This window comes from Pyxicephalus adspersus, chromosome 6 (assembly GCF_032062135.1).
Source record: "Pyxicephalus adspersus chromosome 6, UCB_Pads_2.0, whole genome shotgun sequence".
NCBI lineage: Eukaryota > Metazoa > Chordata > Amphibia > Anura > Pyxicephalidae > Pyxicephalus > Pyxicephalus adspersus.
Window position 1 is genome coordinate 98,155,353 of NC_092863.1, and position 19,874 is coordinate 98,175,226.

Consider the following 19,874-nt stretch of genomic DNA (forward strand, 5'->3'; position numbering starts at 1 on the left):
GGATCCCCTTTTCTTTTTTATTATTGGAATTGTTAACTCGCTTTCATGCCAAAGATAGGATCATCAGTTACAATAACTCTCAATTCACTTCTGTGGGCTTAGCTGGTAATTACAAATTATTTTCTCTTGTGGCCTGTGATTCTAGTGTGTGAATCTGTAAATAGCAGTCATTAGTGATTTAGTGATTTCTTCATTGCCGGAAAATCACCAATCACCAATGTGACATGGCCCTAGTGCTATAGGTGATAAACTAAAAGGTTATATTATAATTTCGATTTAGGAAGAGTCAAGATTGTATTTGGGGCAACCACACTCTAATTTGTTGTTCAGTATTACCACCACGAACCCTACAATGTGCCATGACTGCAAATCTCAAAACAATAAGAGGTGCAGCAGATTAGAGAGGAACTCCTATATGCCATGTCAAAGCACAAAATTGAAGCACAAAGAACAGATGTCATATGTCATACATTTGCAATGTTTTATATCTAGTGTTTCCCAACCAGGGATCCAGGGGACCATAGGGTTCATCCAGAGGTTGGTAGCGGTTCCTTGAGCAATGAGCAGTTTATGACTCTCAGTTCAGTTTAATAGATACCAGTTATGTTTTTGGCTATCTGTAGGGCAGCCAGCCTTCCCAATGACCAACATTTTAAGAGGAATTATTTCCAATGAACAATGAGGTGTGGGTGAAGTACCTATAGAAGGGGTTCCCTAAAAACCTAAAAGTTTTTTCAATGGTTCCACCATGTTCAAAAGGTTGAGAAAAATTAGTTTTTGTTCCCAATTGAACAAAAGTAATCCACACCACAAAAAATAGTTTTTATTGTATTCATTATATCAGTATTGTAAAGCTGCAGCACATAAAAGAAAACAGAGACCCAAATGTCCATATAGCATGTTTACCAATTGTTCTCCATATTTTGGGGTGACTTTAAAGCTTTGTGATCAACATTTCTATAGACTAGGGTTTATAAGCCAATTCTTCAATCTCAACAACCACAATTGATGTTTTATTCAGTGCTGTTCAGACCTAAACGGGAAATGTGCTCACTTGACCTAGTACGTTGTGTTTGTTTCTTCCAAGCACTTTGGTGTCAAAATGGAAACAATGACGTTCTGGGAAAAATCAGATAAAAGATATTACATTTTGTGTTTGAGGGGGGAGATGACTTAAAAAGTCTCTAAATAAAGATCAGGATGCTCTTTACTTTACCTGCCTTTTTTATTTCCTAGTGTGATGTGACTTATTGGAATTTATATCATTGGTATTTCAGTGTTGTCTACATTAGTGTAAAACTGGGCGCCTGAAATGTTTTTTTTTGGAATCCAGAGACAATTAGGATTGAAGAGACAAGCTTGGTATACAAACAGAATTCACAGGTATCTTCCGGTCCTACTCGCGTTATAGCACTGCAGCCAGTAGTATGTTGTTACACTGACAGGTCTGTAACAAACCATTGACTGGGTACATTTTGTACTTTGGAAAAATTAAGTTTTGTGTTGTATAAATGTTTCTTTCTTAATAGGAGACCTTGCATGAAAAAGAAATATTCAGTTAACATTCAGTGTAAAAAAAAACACACACATTAGAAGAAAAAGCAAAAATATACTTATCCTTTATGAACACAATGGTCCATTTTGTACAAATCCCAGGAAGGCCAAAGATCCCAAATCTCAGGAGAACATCATCCAGCACTGTGTTTTTTTTTTGGTATTCCCAGAAACTTGTCAGAAGGTCCATGGCATCCAAATGCAAGGCCAACTATAAAGGGACTCTGAAAAAAAAAGCAAGTCCCCTGCAAAGAAAAATAATACTAATCTGCCCTGTTGCCAGTGACACCAACTGCTGTATAGAAGAGATTCCCTAAACTTTTCATATATTTTTGGAAATTTCACGAAGGCAGCAACTCCCCCCGTCCCCCATTTTTTTTGGTTATTGAAAAAAGCTTGATCTCCAATGTCCATCTGACGGATTTAGTTGGACTACCAACATTATGTCCGCCAATACGTCACTGCAACACACAGTAGTAATGGGGCCAATGGATGGGACGACAAAGCTCTTGGTGGACCAAGCATCCAACTTAAGTTAATTATTGATTTCTGTGCAAACACCCTATTGACTCTTGCTATAAGAATGTTGTAGATTACCCTGTTTGAGTTTTACCTAGTGCTCACTAATTCTAATATTTATAACAGGTCTTCCAATGGGAACTGAAATGCCCCAGAATCACTGGGGCTTTAACTGATGTGGCAGTTATGTATGTAGTTATATATATATATAGTATGGCAGTTATATATAGCAGAAAGGAGGACTACTGCTTTAGAGGGACATGACATGACTGATTCCCAACCTATAGAATACTTAGTCTGAGGACTGAGCTGGGAAGAGGTTGTTAAATGCAATGAACCACCTGTGCTAAAAGGTTTGAATCATGAGAGATCATTCTATGTTTGGTAAAAACAACTAACCAATTATTATTTTATTTGCATGCGCATGTTTGAACCACCTTTTTAACAAACGCCCTCTGCCTGTCCAGATGAGATTACTGGAACACATAGCTTTTCAATTTTGGTGGCATCATTCCCCATTAAATGTTCAGTTTAGTTTGTCAGCATTAAGTAATGAAAGGGGAGGGGGTCAAGAATGTATATTTTGTGTCAGGTGCCTAAATGTGCATTTGTTACTAAACCTCCAAGGGCTTAAACCCCCTGTCGGTTAGTTTTTGGCTGTTTGTGCACCATTGGGGAAGTTTCACTTCTTATCCCAGAGATGTTGCCCCTGCATTAGATTCCCCCTCTGTTGCTCTGAGGATAAAGCCACAATTTTGGATTTCCCTTCAGTTTCTTTTTTGGTGTTAATGGTTGCCAGTACAAGCAGAGTGGTTGGTACCCCAGTGAGACACATTTTAGAACAAAATTAAGATTTCTAAGTAGACTTGAGTGTGCCTTTAATGATCCTGGAAGCCGACCACAAGTCTTACTTCTCATTTTTCAGCACTGAGCTGTAACCTTCTCAGGTTCCTTCCCCATCACCCCCCTTTTATGTAGCACAGTATGCAAGTTTGCCATTTGACATTCTGAATACTGAGCAAAACTGTGAGAATTTGTAACTGGAAAGACCTTGGCACAAGGCAGTGATGGCAAATCGTCTGACTTTCATTGTTTCTTTTGGACTGAAAAAGCTTGGGTGTAGCCAACTTATTCCAGAAATGCATTTTATTATCACAAACTCAGTTTTTGTTACTGGGCCTTGTATCTTTGTTCCTGGAATAGACAGACATGCCTGCCATAAACTGACTGTATTATGCCATGCAGTACAGAAGGTGAATATACACCTTTATAGCTTTAAGCAATTACATTCCTTATACGTTCCTTGGAAAACATAGGAAAAGGAATTTGTCATTACTAAAATTATTTTAGCAACATGCAAATAACCTATTTATACTCCAATTTGAACAACTGTGCAAGCAGAACTACTACTGTACAGGACAAATACAGCGTAAATGTAATGCAGACAGCTGATGCAATTTAGCTCACATTAGTGCAAGCCTGCAGATTGTATTAAAGAGGGAGGGTAATAATGGACAACCAGACCTCATAGAATATGGTACACACTTTTAAATTATTATCATTAGTATGATCAATTCCTTGTTGCCTACCAGAACTTTTCTGCAATATTAAGAGAAAAAAACAGTATTTCAATGATGCAGCCTTAGGGTGACCATAGTACAATCAAGCATTTCAATTTGTAGGTTTTCATGTAAGAAAAAAAGTTAAATTTTTTGGCAGCAGAGGTTGGTACCAGTGGCAATCGTAGCCAACAGTGGGCCTTTGTTAAGAATTGACTTGGGGCCCATGTTGGTTAGGTGTGGGGCCCTTGTGAAGCTGCACACTTTGAATCTGTTGGTGTTACCAAGAGCAGGTGTTTGTACTTATCCTTAGCAAGGCTTTTTGTGCTAAAACCAAGTAAATGCCTTGATCCATAATATACTGCTGGGTCAGTTCTTAATAAAGGATCTGCACTCACAATGTGGTTCCCTTATCTAATCTAAACCCTGAAATTAATTCTAAACTATTACCTACAACCATACTGATACAGAGAAGCTCTGGCTTTGAAGTATGCTACATATGACATATTCTATATTAGTATAGCAACCTTCCCCATAGAATTGGCTGAAATTCTGAGGGTTCTCTCTTCTGATGGGACAGTAAACACACACAGGCTTAGTCCATCAATATAGTTTAGGGGATTATTAAACTCCAAGGGGCAAAAAAGTGAGAGCATTGGAATACAGGATGTCCTTCCACTATATTACTCATGATTTGGTAGGGTTCTTGCAAATCCCTGGTCATCTTGCTCTCACATTCTTTAAGGAACTCTGCTGAACTCTAGTCTTGAGGAATATCTCAATGCCTATAGCTGGTCATTAGCTTTTTAGCCCCAGTTAGGATAGCCCTACTCATGAAAGTCCCTCACTACAAGCACGGTTGTGGGTTCTTGTTCTTTAGCATCACCTGGCTGGCTTTCCCTGCCCCGGTGGGTGGTGAATCCTTACTCAAGCCTAAAAAAACTCAGGCCCCTCGGCTATCTGGCCAGTCTAGGACACAGAGACCTTTCTGCTCACCCATTACTGGCTCCACCTTCTCTGGATATTTATCCCTTGGTGAAGGCCCACCACTGAGCAAATGGCCAAAGGTACAAACATGCTCAACCCATGATTGGTCTCCTTCTCAACTATATACAGGTAGAACTTCCTGGTAACAGGAGGAAGTAGCCAATCAACAGACTCAAAGCATTTGCAGGTATATTAACCCATTAGTCTCTGATAGACAGGCTACAATATATTAGTCAGAGAACTTCTGCCTAAAACTAAGAACCATTCCTTATCTGAAGGGTCCCTATTAGTTTTTTTTTTTTTTTGGATCTACAATCTTCTATTTACACAGATGTCTGTGTATGAGCTTTAGATATAACAATTATAAACAGGGTTTCCTGTATTTTAAGGTTTCTACTTGTTAATAAAGTTGAGAAAGTCTGTTCTTACATAACACCTGCATATGTTCTTGGAAACGGGGCTAAAATCCACTCATACACTTCCCGTATTGCACCAAGATGTGTTCCACCACATAATAATTTTGTTCACTCCTTTGTTCTGTTATTTTTTGATCTGTTGTTCCCTCAAGCATTTGATTGCTTGATGTTTGTACGATTTGTTACTGTGAGTTCATTCCTAATACATAACAGAAGGAGGTAAGGAAATTATGCAAATATGTTTTTCTAGCTTTTGTCTTCTATGGTAAATGTGATCATCAGCAAGTTGGTAAATCCAGTTGTTTCCTTTATATTATAGTAGGCAGTGTTTTTCTCTTTGGAATTATTGTGTCTTTTGAGGTAGCCCTTATTCAGCTGTTTTGCTTTTGGAATGACATCAACATCCTGACAAGGAGCAATGGGAGTTTTCTGGCTGAGATCCTAGGCGGTTCTCTTACGGAAGGAGAACCTGCTGACCGACAAGTCTTTTGGTCAACAATTACTTAACACTTGAGCAACAGAACTAATTTCTTTAATTTGCTCACATACTATGCTATAATCCAGCATTTACACCAAGGGAAAATTAAATATAAACAATTTAATTTAATTGTTTCATTTGATGTTTTCTTATATCTCTTGGTGTCTCCAGTGGTTGGATACACTCACCACCATTTCTAGTTCTGAGCAACTTACCTTATTATTACAAATGTCAAATGAAATCTATGACAGAAACAGGAGAAACAACTAGGAAATCCATCTGCAAATGTGCAACATTTAATATTTCCTGGAAGGAGATGGACAAACCTCATCCATGTGTCAGGTTAGAGTTCACTCACTCTCGTACAAAACTTCAGATTTGGGTTGGCATTCTCATTGATGGTATTATCCAATATTCTTTTTCCTGGCAATAGATTTTTTGATGAGTATTGCAGCTTTGTTGGTTAGTCAGAATTATTGGGCCTGGTTAATTAAGGCTCTCCAAGACTGGAAAAGATAGACTATCATTGGCGAACCTTTGTGATCAGCAAACCTGGAATGTATTTATTAAAAATCATTTGCTGTTAGTTGCCAAATGTTTTCAATCCTGGACTAGATCCGTTCCACATTTGCTGGATCCTCATGTTCTCCTGTGATAGTCTATCTTGTCTAATCTTTGAGAACTTTAAGAATCAAGCCCTTTGTTATGCCCCCACTTTCATTCCAAGACATCTAGTAAACATACCAACTTTTGTAAGAAGTCTGTAAGGTGGGGGATTTATGGGGGTGACATTTAGGGTGTCTATTTATAAAGCAGTGAATCTGGAGAGTTAATTACTGCATTGAATCACATAGACCTGGAAGATTCTCCACTAGAGAATGTTTTAGATTCACTACTTAATAAACCGACCCCTTAGTTTTAGGGGAAAAAAAGAAGAAATAATCGACCTTGAAATGATGGCTCCCAGTTATAGTACAATAATGTCAACCTGAGGTTGGAACTTAAACTGTTCTATCCTACTAAATATTGCAAAACACTTTCATAAAAACAAATACTACAAAGATAACATCTATGTTTTATTTTCTTTCATGTATTATATAAGAAGAATCTTAAGTCATCATCATCTTTGTGGTTGGGTTATAAGCCGCATAGATGATAATTAACACAATTATCAACACCACAATCGGTTTCACAATTACCAGCCTAGAACAGGAGGTACATCGGATGTTCAGGAAGGCCTTTGTTTAGACACCCTTCTGTCTCAGTCATGTGAATGATAATGCTCATCTTTGTAATATGATTTTTAATAATAAAAAAAGAAAAATTTTTGAAGGATGGGATTTGTGACTACACATTTTTGATATTTGGAGGAAATAGGATCAGTGCATCACACGGTACACACGGCCCCTACCTGTCCCCAGAGACCACCAAACTCATTGTACACGCTCCTATCATCTCTTGTCTGGACTACTGTAACCTCCTCCTCTCCACTAACCTGACTATCTATCATGAATGCTGCAGCCAGACTCATCCATCCTTCCCTCGGCTCCTCTTCTGCTGCCTCTCTTTGTAGTTCTCTTCATTGGCTTCCATTTCACCTGAGAATCAAATTCAAGCTCCTGTGCTTTGCCTTCAAATCCCTTCACAGTTCTTGTCCCACTTACCTTTCTGACCTGGAAAAAAAATACTCCCCCAGCCGCTCTCTCTGCTCTTCCAATGACCTACTAATGACTTCCTCACTGATAACCCCATCACACACATGGCTACAAGACCTTATGATGGGGAAGTTGGCGGGTTGTGTCACTGTACACTGAGCCTGCACTGAGCAGGCTCAGATCTGCGATGGAAGAGTGAGCGGGGTTATGCCATCATGACGTCACGTTCAGTGGCATTATGATAGCAAAACCCCGCCCACTGCCCCATCGGCCCGGCTCCTCTGTCAAATTTTATTTCAGATTGTGGTCCCTGACTAAAAAAGTTTGCCCACCCCTGTCCTAGATTGTAAGCTCTTCGGGGCAGAGTCCTTTCCTCCTGTGTCACTTTCTGTATCTGTCTGTCATTTGCAACCCCTATTTAATGTACAGTGCTGCTTAATATGTTGGCGCTATATAAATCCTGTTTATAAATAATAATAATATTTTAATATTATTACAAAGCTTTCCAGTCTAAACATGGCCTTTTAATAAACTAAAAATAAGCTTCAGTATTCTCCCCAGAATTTTTTTTAGCTGGGTAGTAGAAAAGTGTGGGTGGCAAAACATACAAAATGTCTGAAAACAGCCAGGTGGTTACTGAAAATTTCCGGGTGGTGCGCCCAACTAAAAGGGGCTGGGGAGAACACTAAGCTTGCTTCCGTACAGGAATTTAAAACTTTGTTTTTTTAGCGGAATAGTAACAAAACACCAGCTTCCAACAGCAAACTTTATCAATGTCTGAAACTGGCAAAAGTCATTCACAATAACAGGCCCATTACACCGGGGTTTGAAGCTTCTACTGGAGAGGTGCTCCATAACTATGGCTGGTTACTACATCCAAGTAATAAATTCTACTCAGAAAACACACTCAGAACTCTTTTCTCCCAGAACTCTTTGGGAAAACAAGGACCCACCTGCCAGCACAGTTAACCCCTACACACCAGGTCCTGTGTGGCTAAGGCTTCCTCCTTTAGCAGGTTCTGCAATAGAACAAAAAGGCCAACTCAACCTTCCTTTTCATTCCGGAGCCCAGGATTCTGGAACAGGTTTCAACAAAGCTGAAACAATCAATCGCTAAACTACCCTGGACTTCTTTTCTCTTACCCTGCCCACTTTTCTAAAGGCACCAAAAGCCTAAAATTAGCCCATCCAGTACCCATCATTGTATTCCTGTACATCATCTTAGTACAATTCTTTTGATTTCTTTGGTAAAAAGTAAAGAACAATATATATAACCCTTTGCATATGTTCAATGTCTATGTAAAATTATCACTTACGTTTCCTATTAGGCGCAGACAACACACAGCATGTTGGAGGACCAAATAGTGCCAGCTCTACCAATTGTCTTTTGCAAAAATCCTAAACCACTCTCCCGTTCTCCTTATCATAGCCTAGGGACTTATTGATTTATAGTCTTTGGGAAAAAATAAGACAATTGAGACTTGAACTTTTAAAACAGAACAACAAAATGCTTTAAGTGTATTTAACAGACCAAAAGGAAGCAAATAAAAAAAGGCTCATTAAAAAGGTTTACATACACACAGAAGGAGGTCAGCAAGTCTCAGCCTCCATATTTCTCGCTCTACATACCAAGGGGCCAAATAAAAAAAAGTTCATTGATAGAGTTTACATACACATGATAAAGAGATAAAAGAGTAAAACTCACTACATGAGTTTTGAATATTCTTCTTGCAAGTAAAAGCATAGATGGCTAAGTAAAAAAATCACAATATTAAATATGCATGTAACTACCCCGCTGACTCCCCGCTATGTTTTACAATGGTGGCACTATTTATTTTCCTGTTCACCACTCCTATGGCCTATAAATGTTAATATGACATTTATTTGTTTACATTTTTCATGAAGTTACTTAATCGTCATTATTATCCATTATGACTGTGATAAAGTGAATGACATTCATTGTTTGGCTGCTGGCCCAGAGATAATACACATAAAGCCTCTTCTATTTAACTGTAAAAAACCTTTCTTGATTTTGTTTTATTTCTAGAACTGCAAATACATCTCTGAAATATAATTATATCTCGTTATTTGATACAAAAAATGGTCCTTCGCACATGATTCTTGGCTCAGTTACATGCCCATTTGCTGAAGCCGTTTCCAGCTGATAATCAAATAATTAGGAAAAGATGGAGTTAAGTGCTGATTAATCCAGATAGAGAGTCTTTTTAATGTTATTATCTGTCATGATCTTCTGTGTAAAGTGCTCTTAAGAACAGATGATTGCCAATGTAATTGGCTCTTATCACAGCCTGAAAAAGATCATCCAAGTCACGTAGCGAAAATTCATGAAATGCACTTTTAAGATCTGTAATTAGAGCAAAGGTCTGGGCATAACGGTGTTAGTTTTATTTTTCAAGCTTTCAAGTCATTTTTTAAAAATGTATAATCCCTTCATTACTGTGTGAGAGGGATAGATTTTATCTTGGACAGTAAGCTGAAAAAAAATTCCTCTACATACTCTCTGTTCATGGTGGAATAAGTCTTTGTTGAACTTGTGAGGTCAGAAATTTAAGAATACGTTCTTACACACCGTTCTTTTAAATGTCTTGAGGCTGTCAACCTAATCTAGCATGTCAATAATCTGGAACAAGCATGCGTGTGGGGAGTTCATATTTTTTAGACTTCACTGACTGCCTACAAGTTCCAGGAAAGTGACTCACTAGATAGAGAAGGCAGGATAAGAATATATGGCCCTTAGGCTTTCACATTTAAATGTGAAATTTGAAATAACTTATTAACATGCAAATAAATCTTTCAAATTTGTATGGTTATTAAGGTTTTCTTTTATACAGGTTATTGTATTTGCTAGTAGTTACTCATATTTACCCTATTGTATTATTTTAGTTGATTCACACTTTTTTGCAGTTTTTTGCTTGGAAACTTGTAGAACATCTTTGTCTTTCTGAATGTGACTAAACACTTCTATCAGTAAATGTGTCTGGTGGAAAAGCCTTACTTTTATGTTTAGCTTGTAACTTTAAAAATGTAATAAAGCAGCTATAATTGTTCACCACAAGCTCTGCCTCCTTGGTGCATTGCCGATTGCCTCATCTCAAGTCTAAAGGGAAGGATCTGTGCTTGAAAGAATACATTGTCTTGTTGATTGTGTTGATTTATTAATGAAGTAAAGTATAATCACTTTGCACCATGAATGTTTACTTGGCATACTGAAGACTATGCTATTTGTACAACCAAAAAATGTTTTATATATATATATATATTTTACCTGTACATGTTAAGAAATTCATGTAAAAAGTTTTTCCTTATTCACTGTACCAAGTAAAATCAAACAAATTTGAACAAAAAAGTCTTCTTTTTCCCTGAAGGACCTAAATCCTTTATCACAGATAAGGGGGGAAAAAGTATGTAGCTTAAGCCAGGTAGATCCTATTTCCTAAGAATCTGCTGAAGCAGAACCACCATGCATGTTGCTGGTGAGCCATAAAGGTTCAATCTGTGGGGTTTGGGGTGCCAAACCTGTTGGCCAGATTGTCCAGTAGATACAGATGTTGGGACATTGGTCACAAGTTAGGTCTTAAGAGGTCAGGAATATTCATCAGCCAGAAAACAGATCCCACAGTTATGGGAGGTGAGGTATTAGCATATACAGTTGTTTCAGAAAGAATTCGGACCCCTTTCACTTTTTTCTCATTAATCTACACTCACCTAAACTACATTCATCCCATAATGACTAAGTCAAAACAGAATTCATAACAAGAAAAAACTGAAATATCACATTTCCATAAATATTCAGACCCTTTACATAGTATTTAGTTGAAGCGCCTTTGGCAGTAATTACACCGTCAAATCTTTTTGGGTTATGATGCAACAAACTTTGCACACCTGGATTATGGGATTTTCTGCTATTCTTCTTTGTGAATTCTGCCAAGCTTTATATGTTAAGGAAGATTCTCTGGTCCACCTAGCTAAAGCTACATATAAATAATAAAATGTGGCCGAGCTTGCCACAGCCTTACAACAATCCTCCCTATTAGTCATTTTTATAGATTTTGACATAATTCTTTTTCATATTAAAATTCTGTATGATGCAGCATTGTTCCACGCTTCAACCTGTGAACTGTGACTTGAAGCTCTGCTATAGAATGCAATTAATTCTAATTATCAGAACTGCCTTCCTGGGATTAGCCAATACCATCTGGAAATTATGAGCCATGATATTTTATGGAGCACCAACATCTTGTGACCGAGGTAATAATGAGGGATGTCGATGAGTCATGTAGTGTAATCTCTGTTTTCAGAGCATAAAGTCAGTTTCATCTCGCTCACCTGAGAACATAGAGGTCAAATATTTCCAGATAAACATCCTGTGATGTCAGATGTTTTGTGTTTTATATATTTAGACCTTTGTGGCTTAGTAAGTTATTTCGTGAGTACAAAATGAAATGTCATCTATGGAATACTTTTTGATTATAGCTACGGGGTGTCTACTTCAATAGACACCCATGGAGTTTTGAACTCTTTTTTTCCTTGCAATCAAGTGCATAGAAAACCGGCTCCTTTGAATGTGGGAGTCTGTCTTTGGACCCAAGTGCTGTACCTTGGTTCCATGGTAAGAGTCTTGCTGAAGAGTTGAGCACACGTATGGGTTCAGGCCTGCAAGGAGCTTCATAAAGTGCTTTGTCAGTCATCTTCCAATGTTGCTAGTGTCTTCTACATTAATGATTTTCTGCACATTTTTGGTAGACTGTAGGCTTATATTCTGCATTTTTCAAGTGGGATTAAAGTACAATGGCCCGATCCAGGTGGAAAAATAGATACCTGAACAGATTCTGCAGGATGTATATTCAGAACAAGGGTCAGCCATACTCATGGCACTCTTTCTGCTGCCCAGATTGCCAGCGCATACAGATGTTGGGACCTTGGCCCTGGTTAAGGTTTGAAAAATTCAGGCATTTGCTGCATCCTACCAAATCGGTTATTAGGATTTTCATTCAGAGCCCAAAATTCTTGATCTGTTAAAAACAAGTAAAGAGTAGACTTAACATATTTAACAGCTATTTACTCAAAACATTTTTGTACCAAAAATTATGGATTTATTGGGTTTTAATTAGTGAATTTCCTTTTGAAAATATCAATTTGATAAACAGTCACCCAAATAATGTGCAACTTAACAATTTGCAAAACTTTTATTGAAAAGGCTCTCAGAAAATGTATAGTTTATATAAATGTGAAATATTTTTTGAGCAAACTGTCAAAGCTGTGTGCGAAATATTAAAAAATGTGAAAAAGGATGTGGACATCTGAGTGGTGAAATAATGGAGAGGGCCCACCAGTGAAATGGTTAAACACTGGAGGGATGAGGTGGGTAATATGTCCTGCCAGACGTCTATGCTGTAATGACAGTTAAGCTTCCTGGATGAGTCCCTGACAATGATGTGATCTGCCATGCCTTCTGATGACAGGGGGGAAAAAGAAGTAACATTATAAGCCCAAATTCTATTGAGTGCTATACCCTGCATCCTGAAGCCAGCAGCAGGAAGAATTAGTATTCATAGTAAGTCCTTCATAGCAGTGGTCCCCAACCTTTTGGAGCTCACGGGGGTGCACCGGCCAGAACCGCGGCCCACCTGTCAGATGGCCTAGTGGGCCGTGGACCAGGGGTTGGGCACCCCTGTTTCATAGGACTCTATGGATCCAGAGCATGCACAATATGGTGGCAACACTATAAAGGCAGGAGAGTCTTTAATGTGTATTTTTGAGGGGTTTAAAACCTAAAGCACATTTTTTTTATTCTCCCCATATATACAATTGATGTAATTCATAACTGTGTGTAATGCTGGGAACTATGGCCGAAAACATCTATTTCTTTTTTCTGCAATGAATGTGTTGCCAGCTGTGGTTGCTACTTCATAACTTGGTAGAACTCCCAACTGATAATGTTTAGAACACAATGTAAACCACAGTAAACCATACAAAGTATTCAGATTTTCAGTAAAGTGTCCACCAATTCTTTGTTTTGTTTTAAATACAGTGGGCTAGGGTTATAACTCTTGTTTTGTATTTCAATGTTTTTATTGAGACAAGAGGAAAATGAGTACAATCACATCAATCAATAAACAAATGTAAACAACAAGGAGAAGAGTTAGGAAGGGGAATAGTCCTCGCTACTTAAAATTTAGGAGGTAAAATAATCCATCCAAGGTTCCAAGTAAATTAAAATACATTAGGAATGTCTTTGAGAATACAGGTAAATCTGCCATTACCCATAATGTAGTTTCCTCTTTCTAATGGAGAAGATGATGAAGGGAAACTTCCAAGCCTTTGCAAGAGCACTTTGAGTTTAGAAATATAATGCACAGAGCTAGGTCCATCTTGCTAAACAGAGCACATTCAAGACTTGCATTCAGGGTAAAGTGGAGAACCAATAAAATCAGGTTGAAAACAACCCTTGCTGTACCCCATAACAGGAATTACCCCTCCTAGATTTCATAGTGGGAGGTAATATGCAACAGCAACACAGTATTAACCCAACAGGGGTTCTGACCTTCTCCTTTCATTTATATGGGATGGATCATGAATAAAGAGCAAGAATGTCAGCAAACAGATTTTAAAGGATGATATGAAGAAGGCTTAAAATACAACAGATTTCACTGGCAGAGTCGCTGGGCATTTATTTGTACTACCTATCCCCTATGTTGACTTCCTTGGTTTCTTCTCATTCCTTTGGAATCAAATGGCACATATATTTAAGAAAAAAACTTTTCTGTTTGCATCCTATATTTTATTTTAGATTAAAAAATGTAATCACTTGGTATTGTGATTGTCAATGCATGCAGACTGATAATTGCTGGCGGGAGGGACTAGCAGGGTGTTGTACATAGATTCCTGAAAACATTATCCTGTATCAGTACTTCAAAATGCATTTATGGAGGAAATCCGTTTGGAGCAGAGTGTATTCCTAGGCACTCTGCATTTACATGGAAACTAACCTAAGTAGCAACTAATGAACCTGCATGATTGGAAGAACTGAAATTCAATGAATTGGAAGGAGGGGACAGGGACATTCAGGCTGGACTAGATGATGCTGGATGTCCTCCAGCCAGGAAATGAGGTGGAATCTATCTGGGTTGCTTCAGCTTTTACTGCACACTGGCCCTGATTTATGAAAGCTCCTCAAGACTGGAGAGGATACACTTTCATCAACGAAGCTGGGTGATAAAGAAAACCTTGAATGGATGAAAGTCATTTTCTATTTGCTAGCAAAGGTTTTGAATCTTAGACCAGATCCATTCCAGGTTTGCTGGATCACCCAGCTTCACTGATGAAAATTAATCCTCTCCAGCCTTGGAGAGCTTTAATAAATCAGGGCCATTGTGAGAAGCCCACAATGTGTAATGAAATGAGATTAAGCAATCTCCGTGCAATTAGTGGCACAAAATATTCCAGTACAACTGTGAAAGACTGGAGGGAAGGCTGGAAGTTTTTCTGGAACCTGTGTTGGATAAATGCTGATGTCAGTTTTGCACTGCAGGTCTTTTTTACTTTAGTAAAGAAACAGATTTAATATATTGATATAAATCATGAGATTATAATTAGGGGAGAACATTCAAAAGGGAATGGCCAACATGCACAAATTTTCTTTACCTCGAATAACACTGAGTTTAAATCTTGTTAGTTTCAAACGGAATCACTTATGCTGCAGATAAAAGAAGGGTGTGAACGGAAAGACATTGGACATACGCCTGAATGTGATTCAGTAAATCTTGGAGTAAGGAGAGGGTCCCTGTGTCATTTGGCTTACTCTGTGCTGCATCAAATGCGTAGCTAAGGCATGATTATTAATTTCTACTTCACCATACTGTATTCCAAGGAAAGCTTTTATGACTAGTTGACACGTTTGATTTGCGTTTTTTTTTTTTTGCAAATCACAAACCCACTGGTAATGCATAGAACTCCAGAATTAAATCTTTTGGTATATTTAGCATCATATAGCTTTTTAAACAATGTCAATCTGTTCAACCCCCCCCCCCCCCAGCAGCTGATGGAAAACTGTCCTGCTGATGGCCAGTTTCTATTTTTCTCTTTTTATCTCAGAGACCGCAGATGATACAACAGTGAGAAAATGGCCAGCAAAGGATAGATTTATTGAGGGTCAACAGGCAAAAATGTACTAAAGGCACAGTACAGGCACATTTTTTCTGAGTGATCAGAAGGGGAATACGGTATGAATGGCACATGAGTGATCATGAGTGATTTTCAACAATAAATGTGTACTGTAGTCTTCTTCATGGAAAAATAAGACATCGCTTTTTCAACATTATTTTACTGTATGTATAATACTATGAGTATAATATGTATTTTTTTTTTTAATACATTTTTTTTTTTATTATTTTTTTATTTTTTTTAATATATAGATTTTTAAATTTATTCAATTTATTGTTTTTAAATGATTTTGTGTTTCAAACTTTATTATACTCATACTATTTATATTATACTGTAAAATACATTTTCATGAAAAACAATGTACTGCTTTTAGACATAAACCGGAAAGAAATGAACCGCTAGGGAGGTTAAGGATAGTGGGCCTATCTGGTGTATGAAGAATTTTTATTTATGCATGGGAATAAGGCGGGCAGGGGGTTTGAGTGTTATAATCTGAGGTGCACATGCACATTCTTTAAATTACGCAGTAATAAGTACTAAGCAAGCTGAATTAAAGTACAGTTTCCTAACTGTCCATTATCCCTATACACTTTGTCAGCTTTCCCTACAACAACTTATATTTCACTAACATTATGGTGGTAGATCAGCCTTCCTCAACTTTTTTACCCTGGGGAACTTTTGTTATAGTTATCAAGTCTCAGGGAATCCCTACTACTATCAATTTATTGGGGCTCTCTGGGAACCCCTACTAAAACTAACGATTTGGAGGTAATTGAGGGAAAAGCATCTTACACTGGTAGACAGAATATTCACATATTGATATAACATATTGTTGCTTAAAATGCAGCTGGTTCTACCAAGTGGTGTTGGCCCAAGAACTACATAGGCATAATCAAATTGGGGGGGTCAATCAACATTAATTCGAAGAACCCCAAGCAACTTCTGGAGGAACCATGAGGTGACACACAACCTTGGTTGAGATATACTTTAATGTACATTGTTATGTGACTTCAACATATTTATTGTCATGTAGCAATTACTGGATACAGGTCACAAAGAAGCCTAAAAGTCCACAGCACCACTTTGTTATTAGTTTACTTCTCCCCTGTCAATATAAATCCCTTGCTGAAGTCCAGATAACAAGAAAGGAGATCATTGCGTAAACCATCTTTATTCGTAGATTTTAAGCTCTTCAGGGCAGGGTCCTCCTCTCTCCTCCTGTGTCACTGTCTGTATTTGCATTTAATGAACAGTCAATATGTTGACGCTATATAAATCCTGTATAATAATATTAACAATGATAATAATAATTTCTAAGTATTTTTTGCAGCTAATTTTGTATGTGTGGCACAGGACCAAAAATCAAATGCAAAGTCCAAAAATAAATCAACCGCAGTCACCCCTGTGTCAGTATTTTTGCTTACTTCCTTTTAAAATTTAGATGAATTAACAACTTTTGGCACTGGATTGTCAGCGCTGCGAGATCTTGCAAGACCAAAACTACCAAGTTTAAAATAAATGAACCCGGCTTGCAGCTGAAGTCTCTATCAATACTCTGGGCCATTCTTTCATTGGTCATGGCTCCACGACTTTTCCCATTGCATAGTAGTAATGGGAGAACCTGTCTAAGTGGAACCTACAACAGCTCCAATAGGAAGACCATTGCTAAGGTAAATTGCGGGGAGAATCTCAATTGGCTTGTGGTTGTAACAGGCCTAGCAACTACCAGGCAATTGGAATGCTGCCCCCATTGGTACATGGTAAATATCTTGGGTTGATCATGTAAATTTTAGGCACCATCTCATTGACTGGTAGCGTTTAAAACTACTGACAATCACTAGCCAATGAGAATTAAGGGTTATGTGAAAATGTTAGGGTTAGCTTAAAAGCAAAACTTACCTTTTCCTATAATTCTGTCACATTCTACCCCAGAAGGTTTGCTTGCAAATAATAGAAATATACAGTAATTTTTGTACATGCACACTGTTTGCTCCTCATGGAAAAGAACTGAAATCTGGCAGTTAGCTACCTAGGTCACAAGCATTGTATGTTGGGATATTATTGTGGTCATATTAATTATTTTGATTTTTCCAACAGAATTGATTCAACATTCTGATTGAATCTAGCTATCATCGATTGATTTTTCAATACCAGCTCAGTGCTTTAAACTGATTTTGCGGAATGTAAGGCAAGATCAAATCAACTGGATGGACTTGAAGATGGGAATGAGAGTTTAGTTAGTTCCTGACACTGATTGATACATATAAATGACGTTCTACAAAATGACTTTTAATAAAATGAATTTGGCCAGCTTTTGGTATACATCTTTAGCAATCTGTTATATTATTCTGATTATATTCAAAAAATGTCATTTTTATTGGTTAAGTTAGAAAAAAGTAAAGTATAACAAAAGTAAAAAAAAACAAAAAGTAAGAATATGTTAAAAATTTCCACCAACTTCATCCAATATTTTTCACAATTCTTTGCATTATTAAAAGTCTTCTAAAACAAGTTACTCTTTGCACCTTTTTCAGTTTCAGAGACCTAACTTTATTTTCTTTTTTTTCTCCCTCTGTGAATAGAGGAAGAGGAGCCAAGATTTACAACACAATGCAACTTGTACAAAAGCTGGAATGCAGCAAAAGTGCTGATACTGTAGGCAATATTGTCAGAAACGAGGCGCTGTGTCCAAATGGGTTCAGGAAGGAAGAAAAGGTATGCTGTGAACATGGTTAAGCCAGCCAAATAAACAGCTAATTAACTGTGTCATTTATTTCTGAGCTTAAAGGCAATTTGAGATCTGGAAATTGTTATGTAACGGACATGGCTAAGAGAATTAGCGATGCTGTCATTTCATTGTGTTTAATTCTGTGCACATTACGTTTTTACATGGAAAAACTGAGGATGATTTAGTTTATTATGGATGCTCAGACTCAGGCTTAAAGGAAAACCTGAATAGTTGTTTTTAGGTTTACAAGTTATTTAACTGATCTTTTGTGTATTTTATAAATATAATAAATTTCTATATAAAATCTTTATTTAGGAAATAAACATTTATTACACGGTGCACATAAGGTTCACTGGTTTTGCAGAGCATTCTCTGTTTATTAAAGAGAGAACTCAGCAGTAGCTTCTCACTTTGGGTCTGCAATTCATAAAGTGTCCAGCCAAACATTTTTGCTGGTTTTTTAAAGTGTGGGGAAAGCATTGAATGCCCATCAAGTTTTATGGCTATACAAGGCTATTCGAATTAAAATGTATCTGTATACATTTATAACTTAACTAGTATGATAGATTTACTTTATAATTATGCAGATTTTTATATGACAATATTGGGATTGCTGAAAATGATTACTGATTATGTAATAGAGGTAAAATCTATTGAGATAAAATCTACTGAAAGGTGATCTGATGATTTTTTTAACAGAGCACCGAATATTAAAGTGTTACCAGAGACTCATCTAAAGTGGGGCTAGCATATATTATGAAACTCCAATGAATATATGCACAAACTAATTTATGGATCATGAAATATTCTGACCATTTCTTATTGCTCAAGATGGCCTGAGGATGGTAAAATAGATAGAGTTCACTACATACATAAAAAAATATATAGTTACCATATCAGGACGACTCATGCAATGGGGTTAGGTGGGATTTTTTTCCATGCTCTAGCTATGCCACAAAACGTGCTTCTAGTCACACAAAGTGTGAAATCCTCCTGCACTGCATAGTAGTCCACGGATTGTGGCCTATAACATATCCAGATCTGTGCACTACTATATTAATATATAGCAATGAAACTAGTATATCCTCATATCTGACCATCATGAATCTAAAAAAAAGACACTATTCTTTATTATAGGATAGTGAGTGGGGCCATGTGAATGACCTCTGGCTGCCCCTGGGTCAACTGCATATCAAGAACTGCTGCATAATAGAATAGATACAGCTAGTTATATGGAGTAATTCATTCCAAACTGAATACAACTGTTCCAGGATTGACCACTGAGGTCTAGTACACATGGAAAATAGGATAGGGAATTAGGCAGCCCCTTAAAAACCAAGAGATCATTTTTTTGTTTTTTGATTGGTTGTGGAAAAATCTGACAATATCAATCAAAACTACACAAGCAGTATCATGTGTGAATGACTAAGTAGATCCAATAGGAATTTCAATTACTTTCTATGGACAATGATTGAAGACTAGGGATCTTCCTCGAACTTCCAATGGTTCTACAAAATTTTGGCAATCAACCAATTTTGCGAAACCTTAGGAAGAGGAAATTGAAACAGGAAGATTCCCAGAGCTGCATTCAGCCCTGGGAACCTTCCTGTTTGCAATGCCTGGGGCACTAGAGGTTAATTACATTTGTTACAGATACAAATGTATCATTTGTAAGAGATACTTATATTACAATGTCAGGAGGTTCTCCTGTGCTGGGCATCTTCTCAATGATTGCAGCTATGGCTGCATTGATTGAGAAGAGTGTGCGATCACCGGGGCACTAGAAGGTAATTT

The 19,874-nt window shown here is 37.4% G+C and overlaps 1 long non-coding RNA gene across 1 annotated transcript; it reads left to right on the forward strand.

The window, feature by feature from the left end:
* Positions 1-5,124: 5,124 nt before the first annotated feature.
* LOC140332623 (uncharacterized) lies at positions 5,125-18,426 on the forward strand. The gene is made up of 2 exons (XR_011921207.1): positions 5,125-5,254; positions 17,935-18,426. It is a non-coding gene; the product is annotated as an uncharacterized lncRNA (long non-coding RNA).
* The last annotated feature ends 1,448 nt before the right edge of the window (positions 18,427-19,874 follow it).